Genomic DNA, 18,887 nt, shown 5'->3' with positions numbered 1-18,887 from the left:
GCCATGCTCAAGGACATAATGGTGGTGGCTGTGGGGATTGAACCTGTTCTGATTACCAGTTATGCGCTTTAGCCCACTACATCACCACCATCAGTTAAAGTTCAATTGAATGACATACAAATGCGCTGTTGATGGCATTTATACACTCACTGAGCACTTTATTAGGAACACTACTATACTAATAAAGTGCCGATATGGTCTTCTGCTGTTGTAGCCCATCCGCCTCAAGGTTCGGCGTTTTGTGCATTCTGAGATGCTATTCTGCTCACTACAATTGTACAGAGTGGTTATCTGAGATGCCATAACCTTTCTGTCTACTCAAACCAGTTTGGCTATTTTCTGTTGACCTCTCTCATCAACAAGGCATTTCCGTCCGCAGAACTGCCGCTCACTGGATGCTTTTGATTTTTGGCACCATTCTGAGTAAACTCTAGAGACTGTTCCCAGGAGTTCAGCAGTTACAGAAATACTCAAACCAACCCGTCTGACACCAACAATCATGCCATGGTTGAAATCACAGAGATCACATTTTTCCCCATTCTGATGGCTGATTTGAACATTAACTGAAGGTCCTGATCTGTATCTGAATGATTATATGCATCGCACTGCTGCCATACAATTGGCTGATTAGATAATCGCAGGAACAAGCAGGTGTACAGGTGTTCCTAATAAAATGCTCAATGAGTGTATATTCACTTAAAAGTTACTGTATTGTGTGCTTGAGGCTTGTTAAAACGTATTAATTGTTGGTATTTTATACAAAAAATTAATTATGCATAATAAAAAGTATTTAGGCATTTTATTCCCAGCAAATGTGTGTGATTTAGTTAAGAGTTAATTTTGACCCTTTAATAAAAAGGTTTGAGTGATGTGGACAGGTGGGCTTCATTAGATTTATCGATGATTGGGAAGACTAATTAGTCTAACGCCATATACAAGAATTTTTTGTTAAAATATGAAATCATATCGTCATTTTGTAACAGGCTGCAAAGGGTAATAAATCCAATATTAACTGCCTTTTATTATTCCCAAATATTTTTTCTCAAAAGTACTAAAATCGCTAATGGAACCATGAAGAGGAATTGGAATCAGAGTTGTTAAAATCCTTACCCTAGATTCCCATTCCAACTTTCTATGTGATTACTTACTGGCCCAAGTCCAAAGAGCCAACTTCGAAGTCTCTATGATATTTTGGTTGCCCCAGGTCCATATTCTGGTTGTTCAAATCCCTAACCATATGTATGGGCCTCTAAGCAAAAATTGTTCTTCTCTCAGTATCTTCCCTGCTGTCCTCTTCCATCCATGTGTTATCTCTCAACACTCATCTTCTCTCTTCCTCCCTTTCCTGCTGACTGCAGTTTACAGTCTGGAGGTCTCAAATACATGGTCAAGAAAGGCAGAAACCCAATATTAAATTGACGTGGTTCATTTAAATGACCACTGAGATGGCAAAATAGCAACTAGTCGACTTCAGGCTGACAGTGTCAACTGCATTAGTTATAGACGACTAGTCTGTGCAACCTCTACTAGGTAGAACGTTGGTAGAATATTGGGGTCTACATTATATTGCTGTTGCCCTAAGTCACTCTAGACGGTGCATTACAGGGATTTAACTGCAGTTAAGGGGTGTTGTTAGCCACAACAAAGTGAAAGCTTATTGCTTTGATGTACAATAATAATTTCAACTGATAAACAAGCTAGCACCATAATCGTAAACGTAATTCACAACACTTGTGGCTGATGAAAATTGTCGAATTAAAGGTGTCACCATCCTTCCACATTCCCGAGGCTCTTTCTAGGAATTAGGCCTGTGAAATGAGGGAGAGATAGTACAACAGAGGGAAATAAACATCACACTGACAAGGAAGCCAAACCTTGGTTTACGTCACTGAGTTAATGGATTACCCTTAATCACACTTTGAATTCACAAAGCGATATCTTTCCCTTGATTGCAGGATTCTTACTTAAGCCCAAGCACAGGTGGGGTTACTTGCTGACGGACCACTCAAAGTGTGCTTCCTCTTGAAATGGTGCAGATCTGGGAGGACTGTCATTTAATCACAAACCATCAGCGCTATAATCCAGAAAAAGTCCAATGAGAGCCCCTCTGAATACAGAGGGGGAATAATTAAACGTAGGCCTGCTAGGAATGTGCTGCACAACACCCTCCACATCCATATATCCGTTCCGAGCAGATAGAGACTCAAAAATGGCATGATTTTTTAAACAAAAGTTTGTCCATGACTTAATTTGTCAAAATGAGAAACATACTATTTTTTTTCCAAAGTTAATTATATCGTAGTTCAAATCGCAAAAACGATATTTTTCAAAATCACAATTAGATGTTTTTGTTCAAATCGTTCAGCCCAATATAGGACCCTATGAAAACTTGGAAGCAATCGCAGAATTGATTCATTAAAATGGAATTAAACACAGGATTTCAAATAATTTGACAAATTTAGGATGAAATTACAATTTGACCATTCACCAATTATTAGGCAAATTGTATTCCTCAGGATTAATTTTATTGTTGAACATACACAATGCTCTTGTCAATCCAAAATGTTATTGAACCTCAAACCTGAATGTTTAACAAAGAAAAAGTGAGTTTTGTCTTTCTCAGGGGAATATATACAGTGGTGTGAAAAAGTGTTTGCCCCCTTCCTGATTTCTTATTTTTTGCATGTTTGTCACACTTAAATGTTTCAGATCATCAAACAAGTTTAAATATTAGTCAAAGATAACACAAGTAAACACAAAATGCAGTTTTTAAATGAAGGTTGTTATTATTAAGGGAAAACAAAATCCAAACCTACATGGCCCTGTGTGAAAAAGTGATTGCCCCCTAAACCTAATAACTGGTTGGGCCACCCTTAGCAGCAACAACTGCAATCAAGCGTTTGCGATAACTTGCAATGAGTCTTTTACAGCGCTGTGGAGGAATTTTGGCCCACTCATCTTTGCAGAATTGTTGTAATTCAGCCACATTGGAGGGTTTTCGAGCATGAACTGCCTTTTTAAGGTCATGCCACAGCATCTCAATAGGATTCAGGTCAGGACTTTGACTAGGCCACTCCAAAGTCTCCATTTTGTTTTTCTTCAGCCATTCAGAGGTGGACTTGCTGGTGTGTTTTGGATCATTGTCCTGCTGCAGAACCCAAGTTCACTTCAGCTTGAGGTCACGAACAGATGGCCGGGCATTCTCCTTTAGGATTGTTTGGTAGACAGCAGAATTCATGGTTCCATTTATCACAGCAAGTCTTCCAGGTCCTGAAGCAGCAAAACAGCCCCAGACCATCACACTACCACCACCATATTTTACTGTTGGTATGATGTTCTTTTTTCTGAAATGCGGTGTTACTTTTACAGCAGATGTAATGGGACACACACCTTCCAAAAAGTTCAACTTTTGTCTCGTCAGTCCACAGAGTATTTTCCCAAAAGTCTTGGGGATCATCAAGATGTTTTCTGGCAAAAAATGAGACGAGCCTTAATGTTCTTTTTGCTCAGCAGTGGTTTCGTCTTGGAACTTTGCCATGCAGGCCATTTTTGCCCAGTCTCTTTCTTATGGTGGAGTCATGAACACTGACCTTAACTGAGGCAAGTGAGGCCTGCAGTTCTTTGGATGTTGTTGTGGGGTCTTTTGTGACATCTTGGATGAGTCGTCGCTGCGCTCTTGGGGTAATTTTGGTCGGCCGGCCACTCCTGGGAAGGTTCACCACTGTTCCATGTTTTCGCCATTTGTGGATAATGGCTCTCACTGTGGTTCTCTGGAGTCCCAAAGCTGGGGATCTCAATTACTTTCTTTCTCATTTGTTCCTGAATTTCTTTGGATCTCGGCATGATGTCTAGCTTTTGAAGATCTTTTGGTCTACTTCGCTTTGTCAGGCAGGTCCTATTTAAGTGATTTCTTGATTGAGAACAGGTGTGGCAGTAATCAGGCCTGGGTGTGGCTAGAGAAATTGAACTCAGGTGTGATAAACCACAGTTATGTTTTAACAGGTGGGGCAAACACTTTTTCACACAGGGCCATGTAGGTTTGGATTTTGTTTTCCCTTAATAATAACAAACTTCATTTAAAAACTGCATTTTGTGTTTACTTGTGTTATCTTTGACTAATATTTAAACTTGTTTGATGATCTGAAACAATTAAGTGTGACAAACATGCAAAAAGAAATCAGGAAGGGGGCAAACACTTTTTCACACCACTGTAAGTGTGCACAATTATTAGGCAACTAAATTGCAAAAATAATTTCTCCCAACTCAATTATTTATTCTCAATTTTTAGAGTAGATGCAACAAATAAGTAACACAAAATGATAAGTAAACAAAAATGTTGGCCTTTCAAAAATATTCAGTGACCAATATAGCCACCCCTCTTTTCAATAACTGCCATGAGCCTTCCATCCATGGAGTCTGTCAGTTTCTTGATCTGTTCACAATCAACTTTCGCTGAAGCAGCAACCACAGCCTCCCAAATGCTGTTCAAAGAGGTGTATTGTCTTCCCTCACTGTAAATCTCACGTTTCAGAAGGGCCCACAAGTTCTCAATAGGATTCAAGTCAGGTGAGGAAGGGGGCCAAGTCATTATTTGGGCATCTTTGAGGCCCTTGCTGGCTAGCCAAGCAGTGGAGTACTTGGATGCATGTGTTGGAGCATTGTCCTGCATAAAGATCATGGCCTTCTTGAATGCTGAGGACTTCTTCCTGTACCACTGCTTGAAGAAAGTACTTTCCAGAAACTGGCAGTAGGTTTGAGAGTTGAGTTTCAGTCCATCTTCAACTCGAAAAGGCCCAACTACCTCACTCTTAATGATAGCAGCCAATACCAGTACCCCTCCTCCACCTTGCTGGCACCTGACTTGAAGTGGTGCCCTGTGTCCATTAGTGATCCAGCCATGGGCCCATCCATCTGGTCCATCAAGAGTCATTCTTATTTCATTGGTTCATAAAACCTTTGAAAAATCTGTCTTCATGTATTTCTTTGCCCAATCTTGATGCTTCAACTTGTGAATATATTCAGTGGTGGCTGTGTTTCAGCCTTCTTGACCTTGGCCATGTCTCTGAGCACTTGGCACCTTTTTTTCCAGATTGCAGTTCTGGAATATGGTAGCATTGGAGGATAATGGGTTCCCGGTAGCTTCACGTTTAATTCTTCTCAAGTCTTCTGCAATTAATTTGCGCCTTTTCTTCTCCATGCGTTTTTTTGCGCCCCAGTTGACTATTCGGAACAAAATGTTTGATTGTCCGGTGGTCACGCCTCAATAGTTTAGCTATTTCAAGAGTGTTTCATTCGTCTGAAAGGCATTTTACAATATTTGACTTTCAGTGTCAGTTAAATCTCTTTTTTGGCCCATTTTACCTGAGGTAATGAAGCTACCTAATAATTATGCACACCTTGATATAAGGTGTTAGTCACTTTCACCACACCCTCCCTCATTACACAAATACATACCACCTGAAAATGATTGAATCAATAAGCATTCAAGTTTATATGGTTTGGAGTTGGAAAATGTGCATGGAAATAATAAGATCAGAATACTCACTTGCCTAATAATTGGGCAGGCAGTGTAAAAGTCAAGTCCCCCCCCCTACTTTTTTCTCATTTCACTCAAAAATCACTTTGTGGAAGTGAGTTGCAAATGCCATTTCAAGTTGACTTTAAATATGGTAAAATGCTAAATGAAGTTTAGTGCACTTATTGGTAGCTGAAAGCATCATCAAATTAGCCAAAATATTTAACTGATAAACCAAGCGGTGGAGTGTGCGCAGAATGATGGGCATTTGAATTCAGCAGAACTTTTGCTGAATTTTCCAGTTGTGGATTCCACGCAGGCCTTGTTATACAGCCGAATCCAGAGGACTGCGTCACTCCATGTCTTTCCTCACCGCTTCTTTGACAAAACCAATTCTGTCCTTTTCACCAGCCACCCGGAAGCACACAATCAATACTGAGACGTAGGCCTCCATGAGAGGAGTAAAGCGCTCACATGCGCATGCAGGCCAACACAAACCACACTGCCCACGCATAGCCCAAAAAACACAAGGAACTACACTACGGTTTACTGTCGGCCAATGCAAAGGAAAACAACCACCATTTCCTGGGTGGCTGTGTTAATGTCCATTTTACAATACCTTTCGAACAAGGTGAGTGTCTTAGTGATGTTTACAAGGCCAGTGAAGATGGAACAACCCATTAAACACACACGAGTGCACACAGACACACACCCATGCGCGTACACACATTGCAGACTCAGCAAACAAGTGTCCATTTATTTTAGGTCTAAACTGTCATCACTCCATTTCACACCCACCCTCCTCTTCTCCTTTATACAATGTCACACACACCAACACACTTCCCTTTGCATAGTTTCAATATCAACAACACAGTGTGGCTGGGGGTGGGGAACAGAAGCAAAAACAAACTCTGCTGATCGCTCTCAAATGGTGAGTTTTTTTTTTTACACCTCGTGCTGACCGAATGGAGAGTGGGCGTCCCGATCAAGAAAAATGGAGTCTTGAGACTCACAGCCAGAGATTCTGCTCAGGGTTGAGTCCAGTGGTAGATCCTTCCAGTCTTAAGCATCCTGACTCTATATGATGAATCAGTTCTAATAGGCATTGCGCATGTTGCGTTTTGCGGCGGCCAAGTTTTTTCCACTAAATCAAATCCTGGAAAAGGCAGTAAGGCTGATTTATTCTCCCCTGATGAAAGTGGTAAAAGGTCTTACTGCACACTGCACATGTAAAAAAGAAAAGAAAAAAAGGCAAAAACTGAAAAGTATACAGCACGAGCTAATGTTGAAAATGCAGTACGACATTACGACACCAAGTATGCTGCTAGAAAAGAAAAAGCCAAAATGGTGGCCACTCAATACACAGAGATCTAGGGTTGGAAACTAAAATCCGGTTCTTTAAAAACATACAGGAACCGTACAAATTATGACTTTCGGTTGCGTTAACGGTTCTTGAACTAGTGCAGTTTTCTATAGTGCGAAGCGCACAGCGTGACCAGTGTAATTCCCAAACTAATGACTCTTATGAGCCAGTTCTTTTATATTTACAGCGCGACCAGTGCAGTGTGGCTCCAAGAACTTTTATGCCGTTATGTAATGTTGTACTTGAGGCTCCTGAGACTTAAATCAGGCAGTGCAGTTTCTAACTGGTTGTTAATACTGTATGACAATGTGTACTTCAAGACTACACATTGAGTTTTGTTGTAATCAGTGGAATTTTATATTAAAATAATGTGATAGCACATTTTCTGTTTTAGAATTTTTATTTAATATATAGTTATAGTATGACCAATTATTAGATTTCCATCTTTAATGATTTTAAGTCATAAAGTCTGTGTAAATGCCTTTTGCAAGAATGATATTACAATTTTCTCTGATTTGTTATATCTGCTCTGTCGAAATCTGAAATTAAATTGCATCTTTTCAGAAGTATGTTAACATCAAAAGTAAGAATCGTTAAGGAATCAGAATCATTAAATTCCTTACGATGCCCATCCCTATTGAGATCATTTTCAGGGGGTCAAGGTTAGAGGTTTTTGCAGGCATCATATAAATCCCAAACATTTTATTGAGGTAGATGTTTTACAAGTGTCCATTTTTGCATGATGACTGTCGCTTTGTCGACCGCATGATGTAACTCTCCATTCTAGCTAGTGTAATGGTCTTCAAATACAGTAGGTTACTTGCCAAGTGTCATGTACAGTTGAAGTCAGAAGTTTACATACACCATAGCCATATACATTTAAACTCATAATTCCTGACATTTAATCATAGAAAACGTTCCCTGTCTTAAGTCAGTTAGGATCACTACTTTATTTTAAGAATGTGAAATGTCAGTATAAGAGAGAGAATTATATATTTCAGCTTTTATATATTTCATCACATTCCCAGTGGGTCAGAAATTTACATACACTTTGTTAGTATTTGGTAGCATTGCTTTTAAATTGCTTAACTTGGGTCAAACGTTTTGGGTAGCCTTCCACAAGTTTCTCACAGTAAGTTGCTGCAATTTTGGCACATTCCTCCAGACAGAACTGGTGTAACTGAGTCAGGTTTGGAGGCCTCCTTGCTCGCACATGCTTTTTCAGGTCTGCCCACAAATTTTCTATCAGATTGAGGTCAGGGCTTTGTGATGGCCACTCCAATACCTTGACTTTGTTGTCCTTAAGCCATTTTGCCACAACTTTGGAGGTATGCTTTGGGTCATTGTCCATTTGGAAGACCCATTTGTGACCGAGCTTTAACTTCAATTAAACTTCAAATTAGCTTCAATATATCCACATAATTTTCCTTCCTCATGATGCCATCTGTTTTGTGAAGTGCACCAGTCCCTCCTGCAGCAAAGCACCCCCACAACATGATGCTACCACCCTCACGCTCCATGGTTGGGATGGTGTTCATCGGCTTGCAAGCCTCACTCTTTTTCCTACAAACATAACGATGGTCATTATGGCCAAACAATTCCATTTTTGCTTCATCAGACCAGAGGATATTTCTCCAAAAAAGTAATATCTTTGTCCCCATGTGCACTTCCAAACTGTAGTCTGGCTTTTTTATGGTGGTTTTGGAGCAGTGGCATCTTCCTTGTAGAGCAGCCTTTCAGGTTATGTTGATATAGAACTTGTTTTACTGTGAATATAGATATTTATTCTTCACAAGGTCCTTTGCTATTGTTCTGGGATTGATTTGCACTTTTTGCACCAAATTACGTTCATCTCTAGGAGACAGAATGTGTCTCCTTCCTGAGTGGTATGATGGCTGCGTGGTCCCATGGTGTTTATACTTGCATACTATTGTTTATACAGATGAACGTGGTACCTTCAGGCATTTGGAAATTGCTCCCAAGGATGAAACATACTTGTGGAGGTCCACAATTTCTTTTCTGAGGCTGATTCCTTTTGATTTTCCCATGATGTCAAGCAAAGAGGCACTGTGTTTGAAGGTAGGCCTTAAAATACATCCACAGGTACACCTCCAATATTGACTCCAATTAGCCTATCAGAAGCTAATTTGCTAAAGGCTTGACATAATTTTCTTGAATTTTCCAAGCTGCTTAAAGGCACAGTTAACTTAGTGTATGTAAACTTCTGACCTACTGGAATTGTGATTTAGTCAATTAAAAGTGAAACAATCTGTCTGTAAACAACTGTTGGAAAAATTACTTGCGTAATGCACAAAGTAGATGTCCTAAACGACTTGCCAAAACTATAGTTTGCTCATATGAAATCTGTGGAGTGGTTAAAAAATGAGTTTTAATGACTTCAGCCTAAGTGTATGTAACATTCTGACTTCAACTGTAACAAAACTTTCATCCAAAGGCCCACAAGGTTAATTTTCCCTGGTTCAAGGCATAAACTTGGAAATCTGACGGCTTTATTTCTTCCTATACATGCAAAAACTCTTACTGCTAAGCGGGAAACTCATATGGCAGAGCACCCTGGAGTAGAAGATCTTTCTTCTGGAAACTAAGTTTCTTTCTTCAAATTGCTGTCTCAAAACTTCAAACGGTCAACTTATCCCCAGGCAGGTTTGGCACCACTTTGCGGGAAAGGAAGGTCGTAGGTTACATTTAAAATGCAATGCAAGACGCGCAAACATCTATAGCTGCACACTGACCACTAAAAAGTTATTTAAACTTTGCAAAAGGCTCCAACCTAAAGCATCTGTTTGATTCTGTAAAACTGATGGGAAGAAAATAACCAAAGAGCCAGGTCACACGACTAGAATAAACACAGCAATTAAAGGGCATAGGCATGTATACAGATATGGAATGAGTCTGCCTGGGAAAGTAACTGTACAACAAAACCACAGCATGTATAAACCCACATGGGCCAGAACTGGATGGAGCACAAGAGACAGCCGCAGAGAGACAAAAGAGAAAACAGTCCAAAATTATTAAAGAACACCACAACATGGTAACTGGCCGAGAGACAATGATTCTGTGAGAGAATGCTGCAGTCATGGCATATAATAGACCCCATTCTAGATAGTTACCAGGATCAGGTCCAAATGGAGTTCTTTGGACACAAATTAATGCAATACACACTAAGGAGGTTCATTTTGGTTATTCTGACTGCTCTAATTGTTGACAGATAAAGACAGTACTTTGGGTGGCATGGTGGGGTATGGAGCGAGTTCTGTCTGTGAAAATTTTAAATGCCGGTAGGCCAGTCGCGATTACATCATTGCCTGATTGCAATTATTTGATCTAACTGTGATTATTAGAGATAACATAACTGTGCACTTCAAGTCCAATCAAGGGAATTTTAAGCAAATATACAGTACAAATGCCATGAAAGTTGCATTTTTGTGCCTCATTTTCCAGTGTTATGTCATTATGTGAGAACTTCAAATGAACTCCAATCGTCTCATTGACCCACGTCGCTATATCTATAGTCCTAAATATAATACGGTTGGCTGGGTTTCAGAAATAGTATAAAATGTAAAGTTGACCAAAAAAAGACATTATAGTATTTGGGCATATTTTGATATTTAATATACTATTTTTCATGTCACTCTTTCCTTGTGCAATATTATCCAAGTTTTTGAAACCTTAAAGGAAATAATTTATCTAGGGCTGTCACGATTATATGAAATTTGGCTGACGATTAATTGTCAAACAAACAATTGCGATTGTGAAGATGAATTGTCTGTTTTAGGGCTTTCACAATTATGATGATTAGAGCTGGGCGATAAATATCATGGCAACAATATAAAGAGTAAATCGTTCAAGATTTTGCCATAGAGTGTATATTGCTACTCATCTGAAATGCACATTTGTATTTGTGGTGCACGCTGTCTCCAGAGTCCAGCAGGCTTCCCAATATTTGTGCTCCACAGACAGGAGAGGGCAGAGTGGGATCCCTCACGCAATCATTTTTGACCACGGAAAAACCTTAATGGAGAAAGTTATCTCCACACGTGCTATGTCTCCGTGGCGACACACTCAACAAGCCACGTTGACGATCTCAGATGCGGAGGCAACTGGGATTCATCCTCCGCCACCCGGACTGAGGCGAATCACTACGCAACCATGAGGACTTAAAAACACATTGGGAATTGGGCATTCCAAATTGGAAGAAAAAGGAAAAAATAAAATGAAAAATAATATATATAACAAAAACAGGTGCAACATATGTGCTGTGGGTTCACAAAAGCTGACACAGAGCAGAAAAATGTATCTGCAAACATTGTTGTATGACGATAATCACTTGTAATACAAGCAATACCACCTCTAAACAAAGCACGCTAAAGAATATTATGAAAGTCAAAAGATGCGCACTGCATTAATTTGGTCCAAAAAAAATAAATAAAAAATAATAATAATTCTGCAAGTGTTTATTTTTGTTGGGATTTTGTTTTTTGTTTTTTTTTACTTCCTGAATGTATTATTTTCTTTGTTGCATTGCTTTGAGAAGATCTTGAGTTTCTTCAGGAAAGTTTATAAGATGCTAATAATAATAACATTGGTTAACAACACATCAGACTAATATGTGTCATCATTTAGCATTTTGGTAAGGTTGATTTTTAAAGACAACTTGAGTTTCATATTTGTCCATTTCCAAATAAAGAGAAAATTGTATTGGTAGTATATTAGAAGTAGTTTTCATCTATAAAGTAAGCTATTTAATTCACTGACTGGAGTTTCAAAAAATAGGGATTACAATATGGTTATTTCACAGAAGCCAATTTTTATTGATTTTCCAGAAAACATTTACTCCATTGCGATTTATATTGTTATGATATAAAATTACTTGTATCATGACATAAGATTTTGGTCATATTGTACCCTAATGATGATTAATTGTCATACTTCTTATGGTATTGGTTTGCTTCCTCATTTATTCATATTTAACTTGGAATTATACTTCAAATCGCTATGACTTCTGTGGAGCACAAAGGGAGATGATAGGCAGAACATTGGCCTTGGTAACCATTAGTGAACATTTTCATTTTTAAGTGGACTATCCTTTTAATATAACTGGCTCTGGTATATATGATGGCAAAGAGTAGACCAAAGAATGTAACAGATAGAGAGAGAGAGAGAGAGAGAGAGAGAGAGAGAGAGAGAGAGAGAGAGAGAGAGAGAGAGAGAGAGAGAAATGACATTGACTGGCCAATTAATTCTCCAAATCCCAGAGCAATTAACAGAAGCTGGTGGATCAAAGAACTGTCAATTAATGTAATGCTAGCACAAATGCACGCGTATGCATGTACAAATTCAAACACATCTGAGCACACATGATCCGACTCGTTAACAAGGACACGCATCGATATGTTGTACTCTCAGGCGCGTATTATACTACAGTTAGAGACAGGGGCCAAACATGCATTTAGTGCGGCCAATCTAAGCGCATGCAAAGTGAAACCTAAACCATTAATGGCCATTGATCAATCCGGCCAATAAGACCTGCTTCCAGCCACGGGCCAGAAAGAGGATGGATGCAATTATCTAACATATCAGTGTATAATTTATTAGGATTTTTTTTAATGATCTGAATGGAAATGTTATATTTCCTAGTTCCTTAGTTCATCCTTTAATTAAATTTTCCCGGTCGACAAGCAAACATGGGAAACCTTCTGCATTTCCCATGGCAACCGCAGTTGCTAGGCAACACAAAACTCTCAAACATCCATTCCAGAACTCTGACAGATGGAACGAGAGAGAAAAGAGACGTGAATGAGGGAGGAGGGGTGGACAGACAGAACACAAATGAAGAAGCCAGGAGGAGGGGAGATAGACGAATAACATCTTAAGAGGAAATCGGAATGTTACAGAGATCCATAGGAGCTGAAAACACCTCCCTTCAGCATCAAAGCAATGAGATGCTGCAGAACAAACAACAGCGAACCAGCTCAAAGAGATACAGAGACAGTTTTACAATGTGTGCGTGTCCTTTGACAGCTCTGGCTTGTCATTGCGTGACCATTTCTGATGATAAAGAGGGAGGTGGAGTCTCCATGCTAATTGATGTGCAGGCATGGGGCTGGGCCAGGAAATGAAGACTGCTCATCTGGTTGTGTATCATAAACAAGTAACTGACTCACAGCAGAGCAATCAGGGCTATTGGTGGAATTAGCTCCTGGTCTGGTCTGGTCTGACAAGGCAAGTGTATCTGGCGAAGCAAAGCAATCGTGCTAATAATACGTCTGAACTACTATTAAAAATTCATTACTTTCAAGCAATATGACGCGTGAGACAAATCATTTCACCAAAAAATTAAAATTCTGTCATTACTTACTCACCCTCAACCTCTAAACCATTTAGTTCCTTTTTTGAAGAACATTCACACCACTTTTTCCCATAAAATGTAAGCATTTAAGAAAGGACAAAAAAGCACCATAAAGTAGTTCACTTCGATCATGCTCAATATTACAAGACTTCTAAAGCTATACAATAGCTTTATGTAAGGAACAGATTGACATTTAAGCGGTTTAAGTTTAAATTTAAGTTAATACACTAAAAATCTCATTTGTACATGTGCATACTCAAACTGGCTGAAGTTATGATGTGTCTCATAACTTAACGTGATGTTTCAAGTTAGAATATGCAAAAAGGCAAATAAGATTTACATTTTGAATAACAGACCAATCTTTTTCTCACACAAAGCTATTTAATGAATTCAGAAGCTGTGGAATTCAACACGAGTTGTATGTAGGGGGATGTACCAATATGGTATGGATGATTTAAAATGTTTGGACGATTTAAAAAAAATAAGTTATTTTGCCACTTACCTTATTTTGTCATCAGATCATGGTGTTGCTTATGATTCATGCTTCTAAAAATTGAGCAGAGGTAAAAAAGCTAATTTATTTTTCTAACAATAAATAATTTATATTGAGCAGTGATGGGATCGGTTGAACACATGACAGGCCAAAATTTTAAGAGAGCCACAATGAAAGATAAAAAAAGGATGACTGATGTGGGGAAAAACTTTGCCCTTCTGTTTTTGCAGTTCTAAACTACAGTATGTGTTGTAACACTCACATGTGACGAGGAGGAAGGTGTGGTCGGGCCGTCAGGGTGCACGGCCGACGCAGAGTCACCTAATCAGCCGGGAGGGGGATAAAGATGAGCCGGGGGCGCCAGTTCGAGAGAGAGAGAGAGAGACACACGCAGCCGCTGTGTGTGCGCATCTATGTGTTTTATGTTATGTTCAGTTCTTTTATGTCATTAAAGTTATGTTAACTTTTCTGCCGGTTCCCGCCTCGTCCTTGCCCATCCTCACCATTACACTGGTACCGAAACCCAGGAGGGAGGAGGGATGTGCTGTCGTGGAGTCCTTGCCGCTGCCGGGAGTCATTGCTGCCGTCCGCCGGGAGTTGGAGGAACCGCTGCCATTCGCCAGGAAGCGGAGGATCCATTCCGTCCACCAGGGGTCAGAGGACTCGCTGCCATCTGCCAGAGGAGTAGCTAAGGACCAGGTGACGGCGTGTCCAGGGACCAGCGAGCGAGTTTTTCCTCTCCCTCTCCCCCTCACTCTTTCCCTCTCCCTCCCGTCATCTCTCCCATGGCTACAGAGTGGTGGGGAAGACCTGCCGGCAGAAGGACGGCCGGAAGGGCAAAACCTCCCCTGCAGGGAGGGAGAGGAGTACGTCATGCCAGAGGTTTCCCCCGGCCTGAATCATGCGGTGGTTACAAGGATGAGGGCGTGGCCGGCACCGAGTCACCTAATCAGCCAGGAGGGGAATAAAGACGAGCCGGGGGCGCCAGTTCGAGAGAGAGAGAGAGAGAGAGAGAGAGAGAGAGAGAGAGAGAGAGAGACACGGCCACTGTGTGTGTGCATCTATGTGTTTTATGTTATGTTCAGTTCTTTTATGTCATTAAAGTTATGTTAACTTTTCTGCCGGTTCCCGCCTCGTCCTTGCCCATCCTTATTGATTATAAAACAAACCATATTTTTTCATATCGGTCAATAATTTGCTGATATTCTTAAGTTTTATGGACTATTTTAAGGGGATTTTGTCCTTTTTGTATCTTGACAGTATCTCTGTATCAGTTATCAACATTACAGTCCTATCCATCTTCATGTGAAATGGAGAAGTGGGGTTGGAGTGACAACATCAGCTCAAAACTTGCGGTCAAGCGGTCACATTTCTGCAAAGACACCTGCATAGAAGCATACATTCCCCAATACACCAATGTCGTCCTGCTAAACGTTTATCTCTGCTGCCTGGCTTTACCATTGCTCCATGTTATTTACTACACTAAGCCATTACTTCCCAGATAGGACAAAGACTTTAATAAATATGTCAAAGCATCAATGCGACAAGCCTATCGATCTGCAGAACATGTGTGCTCGCAATTCACAATGCAGGATCTTTCCTATGTGTAGATATTGGAAGAGTTTGAGGAGGATGGAGACAAAATGGAAATGTTTTAGTGCAACCAGTGAGAGTAGAGAGACAGAGAACAATGCTAGCAGTGAAAGGTGAAATGTTACGCTTGTCTGTCACAAAGAAGGAACTAGAAGCTTTTTTTCCCATCGCGCTGAACAGATGTGGCAGCACGGCTGCTTGTTACTGCTGGTCACATGGCTGGTCAGGATGAGAAGTGGTAACTGTTCCAGAGTTTAAATGACAGGGGAAAATCTATTTACATTAAACAATGAGTGAAAATTCATGGCAAAAACAACATATGCAGAAGGTGGAACTCTGGTCTCTGTAACACTGTTGTGGGTTATGTCATTAGTGTTGCTTAATAAGGCAAGCAACACTGTGAAGCGCAACAGTCTGGTTCCAGAAGTAAAAATCCCATAAATTTTCTCCATAGTCAAATTGATTTTAACGATAACTTAACATTTCAAGACAGATCTGCTGTGCTCCGCGGGTGTTAATCTATGGCAGGGGTCGGCAACCTATGGCATGCAGAGTGGTAATCACTGACACGGCAGCAACGATGAGAGAGTAGAACACAATTTTTTTTATATAAATTCCGCACCAGCATTCCAATCTACATCTTGATGTAATCCTCATGATCATGCAGCATGTTTTCATGAGCTGAATGGGAGGCTAAACTAAAAGTTAAAATGCGACGAGACTGCATTATACCCAACAGACTCGTGCAGTGCGTGCAAGCCATTCGCAAATCATGAGCCAGCAGCACTACACTTTTGGTTAATCGCGCGAGTAAACGCATCCGCTTTGCTTCAGTCAGTCTGCACGGATGACAGCCTACATTCCGTGTTTCATTTGTTCCTTTTTGCTTTCAGAACAACACGTGATGTAATAAGGAAAACACCACTATTAATCTTTGAGATTTCTAATCCAGCAAACAGGTACACCCTCCTTAAACCATGGTCACACTCAAAATTACATTAAACAATTAAAAGAGAAAACAATCCCACATCGTTTGGTTCAAAAACCTGAGTCTATTCAAAATATAAATTAAACCTGGAAATAAAGTTTAAGGATTTTGCAGATGTGATTCAACGAAATCGGCTTGTGATGCACGAATTGCTTGCAAACGCAGCGTGAGTCTCGTCACACTTTAATAGTGTTTAGCCTCCCATTCAGCTGATGAAAACACGCTGTGTGATCATAAGGAAGGATTATATAAAGATGTAGATTGGAATGCAGGTGCGAAATAAAATAGCCTGCTCCTCACTCGCTGTTGCTTGCGTACAATTAATTACCCCTCAGTGTGATTTTGAAAAATGTATGCCGTGTATGCCTGAATTTCGTGATCAGGACATGATGTCACATGGGAGGGCTTCTGGTGTAAGTAAATAAAACGTCACAAATAATATTTTAAAGTGTTAAATAGGGCTAGATATTGATACAGATTTCCTGATTCAATTCGATTCGATTCACAAGCTCTTGATTCGATTTCGGTTTGATATTGATTCATATGGGTATATTTTAGTTATAATGTCCCTTTTGCTAACATATTAAATATATTCTCTCCCAGCTAATGCTGCTAATTATATTGGGGACCTTGTAACTAGATACAATATAAAAATATACTAATATACTAATTATATCTTATTAGTTTTTCATCATTTGTCACATTTTAGCTTTTTAAAAATGAAAAAAATGTATTTAATCAATAAGTATGATATTATATTTCATATAATATTTTGTTAAATTGTTATTGTTTAATTGCAAAATTTTTACTAAAGGTATTTGCATTGATGTAGCTGACTGATTTAAGTCGCACTTCCACTATCGGGCCAAATGAGGTTGTGCTAGTGCGTGCCAGTGCGAGCTGTGTTTCCACTGTCACTTCCGGGGCTCCTTCATGCTTCCTTGGGGCCAACGGCCAATGGCCCTTGGCCCGCCAACTACCCTTGGGCCAAACAAGGCCAACTGGGGATTGAGGCGAGATCAGTGTCAAATGTGGAGTTTCGCTGAGTCGGGTGAGAAGTTTCAGCACCAAGATCGCCGAACTTGCCAGATACAATGGGTTCGGGAAAAATATCAAAATTGTGGGCACAGTACAAATCCATTAAAACGCACAATGGACAAAGCAGTGCCCAAAGAAAAAACTTCCCATAGTTCGAAATCATGGACGGTGTGCTGGGACACCATGGCAGTTACAGTCAGTGAGTTGTCAACGCTAACTTATCTTGCTAGCTAGCAAGCTTTACATTCGATATAAACTCGATATTCTAGATTACTAGATAACATTATACCTCAGATTGAGCTTCCCTCTTGCTTGTGAACTTGGCAGGGTGAGTGGAACCAGGGCGGTTTATTAAGGACAGATTTTAGGGCAACGCTGTGGGCTATTGGCCTGATGGTGGGAACGCAGATCGATTTTGGTCTCGCAGGCTATTGGCCCAGGCTGGCCAGTTGACAGCCCTGGCTTGCACTGGCCCGATAGTGGAAAAGCGGCTATAGAGAATTAGGGGTGGGCTCTTTTGACTTGGTCCAGTAAGCGGCCATCTAGCAACCACCCAGAATACCCTAGCAACCAAATAGGAACATGCAACAAACCACTCAACACCTACACAATCACATAGCAATGTCCTGGTAACCACCAAGCAAGCACCACAATCCAACAGACCATTTTCCAAGAAATTCTAAAGTAATGCAAATTCTTAAGTACTATACAGTCTAACCCTTCTCTCCAGTAATTTTACAGGATTTAATGGCTAAACAAACCTCTTTCCATTAAGTTAATATTTAGATATGCTTTTCACACTAATCATTTTATAACATGTATAGACAGCATTATCTAGATCAGGGGTCGGCAACCTATGGCACGCGTGCCAGCATTAGCACGCGGAGGGGTAATCACTGGCATGCCAGCAACTGCGAGAGAGGAGTAGATAATTTTATTTATATGAAATTCCGCACCTGCATTCCAATCTACATCTTGATGCATCCTTCCACATGATCACGCAGCTAAATAATAGTTGATCCGCTTGTGATGCGTGAATGGCTTGCACGCGCAGCACGAGTCTCTTCACACTCCCATTCAGCTGATGAAAACACACTGCGTGATCATGATGAAGGATAACATCAAGATGTATATTGGAATGCAGGTGCAAAAAACTTTTTATAAATAAAATAGTCTGCTCCTCTCTCGCTGTTGCTTACATGATTCCAATGACATAATATAAAAAATATTTAAGATTCCACACAATTTCATGATCCGTAATCAAATAAGCAAAGTCATTGACCAGAAAAATAAAAAATAGCACTCCATGTCAAAAAGATTACTGACCACCGATCTAGATAATTCCAGATGTTCCAGTAAATTCGAGTTCTGTTGCTAATGTTGTAGTCATAAAGCAAACACTCGGTTTTACCCTGCAAATGTCCTCATGGTCTTGACTGTCAAAAATAATCACATCACTGGAACGAGACGGCACTTTCATCACTCGTTCTTGGTCGACAGACACCACTGAGCCTGGGCTTTTCATCT

General features: G+C 40.1%; 1 protein-coding gene across 2 annotated transcripts in view; it reads right to left on the bottom strand.

Moving 5' to 3' along the window:
- Positions 1 to 18,887, bottom strand: part of LOC127433297 (beta-adrenergic receptor kinase 2-like) — an 80,661-nt gene that overhangs the window by 35,653 nt on the left and 26,121 nt on the right. Inside the window, exon 1 of one of the 2 annotated variants that reach the window (XM_051685065.1) lies at positions 18,772 to 18,819. The exons of the other annotated variant lie outside the window; for it this stretch is intronic. The gene's annotated coding sequence lies outside the window, so the exon portion shown is untranslated. Of the gene's footprint in view, positions 1 to 18,771; positions 18,820 to 18,887 lie in introns of those variants that run through there. 2 annotated transcript variants of the gene reach the window in all.

This window comes from Myxocyprinus asiaticus, chromosome 43 (genome assembly GCF_019703515.2).
Source record: "Myxocyprinus asiaticus isolate MX2 ecotype Aquarium Trade chromosome 43, UBuf_Myxa_2, whole genome shotgun sequence".
Taxonomy (NCBI): Eukaryota; Metazoa; Chordata; class Actinopteri; order Cypriniformes; family Catostomidae; genus Myxocyprinus; species Myxocyprinus asiaticus.
This window is presented reverse-complemented; position numbering and strand designations above follow the sequence as displayed.